The sequence below is a fragment of the Gobio gobio genome, assembly GCF_949357685.1.
Source record: "Gobio gobio genome assembly, contig: scaffold_91, whole genome shotgun sequence".
NCBI lineage: Eukaryota > Metazoa > Chordata > Actinopteri > Cypriniformes > Gobionidae > Gobio > Gobio gobio.
In genome coordinates, this window is record NW_027645748.1 from 223,711 (window position 1) to 230,343 (window position 6,633).

Here is a 6,633-nt window from a genome sequence, read left to right on the forward strand (position 1 = left end):
ACGAGCTCAGCTCCTGCATACTTTGACTCGCTTCTACAAGAGGCAGAAAATCCCTCTCCAGCACATTTACATTCACCGTTCCGTGCTGGTGGAACGATCTTCCCACTACCATCCAGAAGGCAGAATCACTGAGTGACAACATTTAAAGGTCCTGTTCATCGTGATCCTTGAAATGCTTGAAAGTTCAATGCCAAGCGAGATATTTAATTTAACAGAAGTTCCCTTTCAAAGCCTACAGCGAACGGCCGGTTTGGACTACATCCCTGTACATCCTGCTTTAATGACGTCAGTAGAACAGTTTGTTGACTAACCTCCGCCCACAAGAATACGCAAGAAAAGGGGGGCGTGGTCTTGTTGCTCTCCCACGTGGAGAAGAGGAAGTGTTGCGTTCGGTTGCGTTTGTAGAGTGTGTTTGACGCCATGTCGTCGAGACGCTGTTATTTTCATCCCGGAGTCAAATCACCTTTGTTTGGCCTTCAGGGGCTGTAGTTTGAGCGCGTTCATCTCCCCATTATGGTAAGAGGCGTGACCTTTCCGGGCAATGTACGCTAAGCTGCTGTCGAATCACAACACAGGAACCGCTGGCACAATCAGAACTCGTTACGTGTTTCTGAAGGAGGGACTTCATAGAACAGGGAAATCTTTCAAGCCTTTTTGAGGACAGTGAAAACAGCGGTATACAGATCAGTAAATTGTATGAAAAATACTGTGTTTTGTTACACGTGAAACATGAACACGTTATATTGCACACTGTAAACACAATCAAAGCTTCAAAAAAACAGGAAAAACTGGACCTTTAAAAGACAGCTGAAAACTCACCTCTTCTGCGAGCACTTAACCTCATCTTAATTATTATTATTATTTTTTATATCCTTTTCCTTCTATTTTCCTCTACTCCTTCCCTGCCCTAGCATGTGATAATCTGAGTAATGTCCAAAACGTAGTACTTCAGGCACGTTTTATGTTTCGTTGCCTCTTCATGACGGATCACTTCTTGTACTCCTGAGTTGTAAGTCGATTTGGAAAAAAGCGTCTGCTAAATGCATAAATGTAAATGAATCTCTTTCGCTTTAGGTGTGTGGGAATACAAATGTAAAATCATGGTAAGTGAGGCTTTACACCTTTTGTCTTTAATGGCTGTTGCTGCTTCTGCCTCATGACTTTAATTGGTGTGATTGTTGATGCTAATCAATATATGAGTTAAGTGTGAATGAATGGATGAAGGTGCAACTCTTCCTAATGTCTATGATAATCAAGGCTATAGTTGAGCTGATTGGATTAGAGCTGTTCCTATAACTGCTCACATCCTTTATATGCTTTTGTGTACTTTATCTTCACCTGTAAGGACGGCCCCCTGAAACCTGTATAAACACACAATGTTTCTCTGCTTCAGTCACACTTGATGACTGCAGTACTACTGGTGAAGCAACTGAGATCCACGTGACACACTATTATAAAGATGGCGTTTATTAAAGTGAAGAGTGAAGACCTGAAGACTGAAGAAACATTCAGAGTGAAACATGAAGACGTGATGATTGAAGAAACATTCAGAGTGAAATATGAAGACGTGAAGATTGAAGAAACATTGAGAGTTAAACAGGAAGAAACTGAGGAACAAACAGGTTGGTTTCATTCTCAAAGCTGAACTCAGTCATTTGATCCTTATTAAAACGTCCAGCTCTACAGAAATTAATGATATTTTGAAGAATGTCATACGAGTCTCATAATTAAAGTGGTTTTATTTGACATGGAGCGGGTCAAACATGTTGAGATCACATGACCAGCAAAAACTATACTGCCTGTTGTAAAAACATGTTTTCATACCTGATCATAAATGGCATAAATAGAAGCAAATGTTCATTTAATCAAGCAATAAATGACTCAAAAACCGCTGACTATATCAAGAGTGTCAGCTGGAGAAAACATATGCAAAACATATAAAACATCTCTCCTGAAAACTTGACTTGTTCAATAGTTCTGTGAAGCAATATAATACATTTAACTTAACAAAACGTCACACATCTTCCCGAACTTCATCTATACCTGCACAAAAACGACAACAAAGTGATGAGTGTGTAGTACATAGATTTAGCCTTTATCGTTGTTTAAACTTGTGTATTTTGAGGTTTCAATTGGTTACTTTCAACAATAATGTTATGAACGTCAACTGTACACATGATATGACCATAATAAAACTATATTGTGATTCTGACTGGAGTTCTGGGTGTTTTAAATCTTGACCTGAATCACATTCTTCACAGATATATAGACTGATAACCCAGTATAACGCCAAAGTGTGTAATACACACGCTGGTCCACTGGAGGATGCGTCTCAGTGTCACACTTTGCCTCCTCTAGGCGTGAAAAGGACACGGATGTATGAAGGTGGAGAACCAGCAGGGGAAGATAATTTCGTCAATGTCAACAACTCACGGATATTGTGTATTCTCCAAAAATCCCCACGCAAGTCTAGCTTTTAAAAAATGAGTGTTTATCGTTTATCGAGTGTTTATCATTACTAAAGTTAAACTTTTTTGTGTTAATTTCTATAATGAGCGAGTACATCATGAATCCATTTTCCAAATAGTGTTTTTATCTTATCCTAAATCACTATGGCGCAACTACAATAAGTCTAAATATTTGAACTATTTTAGACTGGTCCAGGGCTCCGTTTCAGAAAGGAGGTTAAGTGAAAACTCTGAGTATGTTAACCCTGAAATGAGGGGAACTCTGGGTTTTCTGTTTCAGAATGGGAGGTATGTCAAACCCGAGAGAGCAGGGTAAGTCAAGCAAGTCTAAACCTAAAGTAAGCAACGTTTACTTAAAACAAGTTAAATTATCTGCCACTTGACAAAAATACATATTAAGAAAAGCATTTTTTGCTGTGCAGGAACATTCATTCATTGCTCATATTTCATCATGAGGACACTGTCAAAGTGACAAAAATGTCATGTCCTTTTATACAGGATCCTGACGTTCATTTGATAAACCTCTAGAAGTATTCTAATAATTAGAATTTCCTTTAGGACAGGGGTCTCAAACTGCCGGCCCGCGGGCCATTTACGGCCCTCCTCCTCCTCCTTCTGGCCCGCAACTGATGTAAAAAAATTAGTGCTGTCAGTTAAACGCGTTATTAACGACGTTAACGCAAACCTATTTTAACGGCGTCAATTTTTTTATCGCGAGATTAACGTTCTTTTTGGTCTAACAAACTTTGTAGTTTTTTCACATGCTGTTGCAACAACTAGTAACGTTAGAAAAACTACAACACCACTCCGGATGTAGCTAGACCGGAAACAAAACATCAGGCACGCTGCGGCTGCCCGCACTCGTTTGGGCCATTAAAAGAGTAGACGTGGATGGCAAGCGTGAGACGCCGAAATGAGAAACGTATTAAGCCATGGTTTAACTCAGGGGTCTTCAACTAAAAGTGCTTGTCTTGAGCGCTGCTTTCTGCTCTGATGATGCGTTCACACCAGACGCGAATGAAGCGTTTTGCGCGAGTGATTTAAGTCAATGCAAAGACGCAAATAGACATTCTGAGGCGCGGATTAAGCGGCGTGCATGTCGCGTCATTCGCGTCCGGTGTGAACCCACCATCAGTCTCTTCTTCACTGCATGCTTGACCGCGCGTCTGGGTCTGAACGTAGTAACTGAGCATTGCAACGTTAACTGTTTCATTACGTCAAAAGGCTTCGCGGTCCGGAGTCCGCTAGTTGGCGACCCCTGGTTTAACTGCACTATAGGCGGAGTCCTAGTTTACCTTGCATGTGCACTTTGTAATTTTATTTTGTATCACCCTGTTTTGATCCCTTAGAAAGGGCTGTTGAAGGGGCTGTTTGTGCAACAAAGTATTTGTTTCACCCTTTTATTGATGGGCAGTGTTACATTGTGTGAGCGATTATTTGCTCCAAGTGAGAATGTTGGTGTGAAATCGAACACTAAAGTATGCCAATGTTGTTTTCAATAAAACAAACATTTGAACAAAGCAAGCCGATCCACTTTTCTATGTTGATAAGAGCATTAAAATAAGAAAAAATAATGGGACAAAAAGAAATCAAGGGACATTTAGAATAAATAAAAATGTGCGATTAATTGTGATTAATTGTGAGTTAACTATGACATTAATGCGATTAATCGCGATTAAATATTTTAATCGTTTGACAGCACTAAAAAAAATATATCATAATCCGGCCTGCATTTTTTGATATTATTCGTTTTTCTAGTTGCTTCATACCCATTGAAACTACCTTTAATATTCAATTGAAACCATACATACATACATATAACGTGAACATGTAAAAAACATAAAACAAACACACAAAACCCACGCATATAGGCTACCGGCAGATTTGATGAGAGGAGAGTTTGTTGTTTGGCTGCAAACGAAAACGAAAATATGTCTCTTTCTAAAGCAAAAAGGAAAGTGGATGGTGAACACAGACAGTTTCAAGAAAGGTGGACATTGCAGTATTTTTTGTGGAGTTTAAAGGTCCCATGGCATGAAATTTTCATTTTATGAGGTATTTCAACATTAATATGAGTTCCCCTAGCCTGAATATTGTCCCCAAGTGGATAGAAATGTTGATCGGTGTAAACCCGAGTTCTGGCTGTCTCTCTCTGCCTTTGAGAAAATGACAGGCCAGACGAGCCAATCCTGAAGCCTCCTGGTTTGACGTCCAAGCAGGAACGGTTTCCTCCCTCTCCTCCGCCCAGAGAATCTGGCACGCCCATGCAAACACTCGAGAGATCATTAACGTTACTTGTGAACGAGTGAACTGGCAGTTTCTCAGTGTTTGGATGTACAAATGAAAACAGAAGTCTTTCTTCAGTTCCTTCTGATCTGTGATCATTGATTTCTGATGTGTAGCTAATTATTTATTATTTGTGGACACGCAGCGGCTTCTCTCTCTCCCGACAGAACGGTGTTTTCGTGTTTTCTATCTTGTGAGTCAGTGTTTTGTACGTCCTCGTCGCGTCTATCTGTTCTAAAATGTGCATACAGTCTTTTCTGTTTAACATCAGCAGTAACATCTTTAGAGATAAACCTCACACACGCCGAAGCTCGGCCTTCAACATCCCCGACCCCCAGTACTGCATCTGGCCCACAGCGGAGGCACCAAACGCGGCGTGAGATTAAGCAGAAGGGGGGTAAGCGTGAGGGTATCTGGGCTAGGCTAGCCAGCTTTCCCCACAATAAACTGGATTACATTCGATTACTGCTGTTGTGTCTTTGTTTGCGCTGTGTAAGTTACTCAATGCGCATCACTGACGCTATTCATATGATTGGAACATATCTAGAAATAATGCTTTAATCAAACTTACTAACTCGTTCATCTCGCTGTAATGGTACATTGCATGTGTTACAAAGTTGGTAGAATAATGATGAAGAGGACTCGGTGTGACTGGGACTCGTGTTTATTCAGAACTCTCAGATACAAACACAATAAACTTGCGCTGACAGACAACGCTCTCATAACTCAGTAGTTACTATAAATAACTTTGTTAGCAATCGCTCCGTCTTCGTGATGTCCTGTTCGCAAACGAATCATTCTTTTGAATCGGTTCTTTTTAGTGAACCGAACCAGTTCACCAAATCGGACTGAATCGTTCTAAACGGTTCGCGTCTCGAGTCAGCACTGATCCATAATTTACTAACTTTCTGACATGAGTGACAGCCCCTCTGACTAGAAATAAACTAATAACCTGAAGTATATTCTAGTAACTACAACAGTTCACCCTGAACTGAGACATGCTGAGAGAACTGATGTGAAGTGAACACAGGTCCATCTGTCTCTGGCAGACTCGTGCCTGCTCGTGCCTCGTTAAACCACGCCCCCTCCGCTCATTTAAAATGCAAAGATGTCAGCCAATCACAACAGTGGGCGTTTTTACTGAAGTCTCACAGCAGACACGCCTCTTGAAGCAGGGCAGTCAGCCACAGGGCAAACAGCAGTATAGAAAAAATGCCTTTTATTTCTAAATTATGACATTTTATGATGTAAAAATCATACTAACAATATAAGTACACCTCAGGAAACACTATAAAATAATAGAAAAATGCCATGCCATGGGACCTTTAATGGAAATGCTACCTGTCTGATATGCAAAGAAAAAGTCGCTGTTCTAAAGGAAAACAATCTCAAGCGCCATTATGTGACTAAACACGGAGAACAGTATGACAAGTACCAAGAAGACGAGGGGAAAAAACGAGCCACTCAGTTGCAGAGAGAGCTTAAGTCCCAGCAAAGCTTTTCCCGTAATGCCAAAAAGGATGCTGATGCTGCCGTTGAAGCAAGTTATGCGGTGAGTGAGTTAATCGCAAAAGCAGGAAAGCCATTCACTGAAGGGCAGTTTATGAAGGACTGCATGTTAAAAGTCACTGATATTTAAGTCCAGAAAAGAGCTTGTTCTACAATCTCTCTCTATCGGCAAACACAGTGGCAGAGCGGATAAGCGAGTTGTCGAGTGACATTTATGGCCAGTTTCGCGGCAAAGCTAGAGATTTCACTGCATACTCCGTGGCGCTTGAAGAAAGCACAGACAAAACAGACATTGCTCAGCTAGCCATTTTCATCAGAGGTATTAATGACCAATTTGAAGAGACGGAGGAGTTGCTGAGTTTGTGTCAAA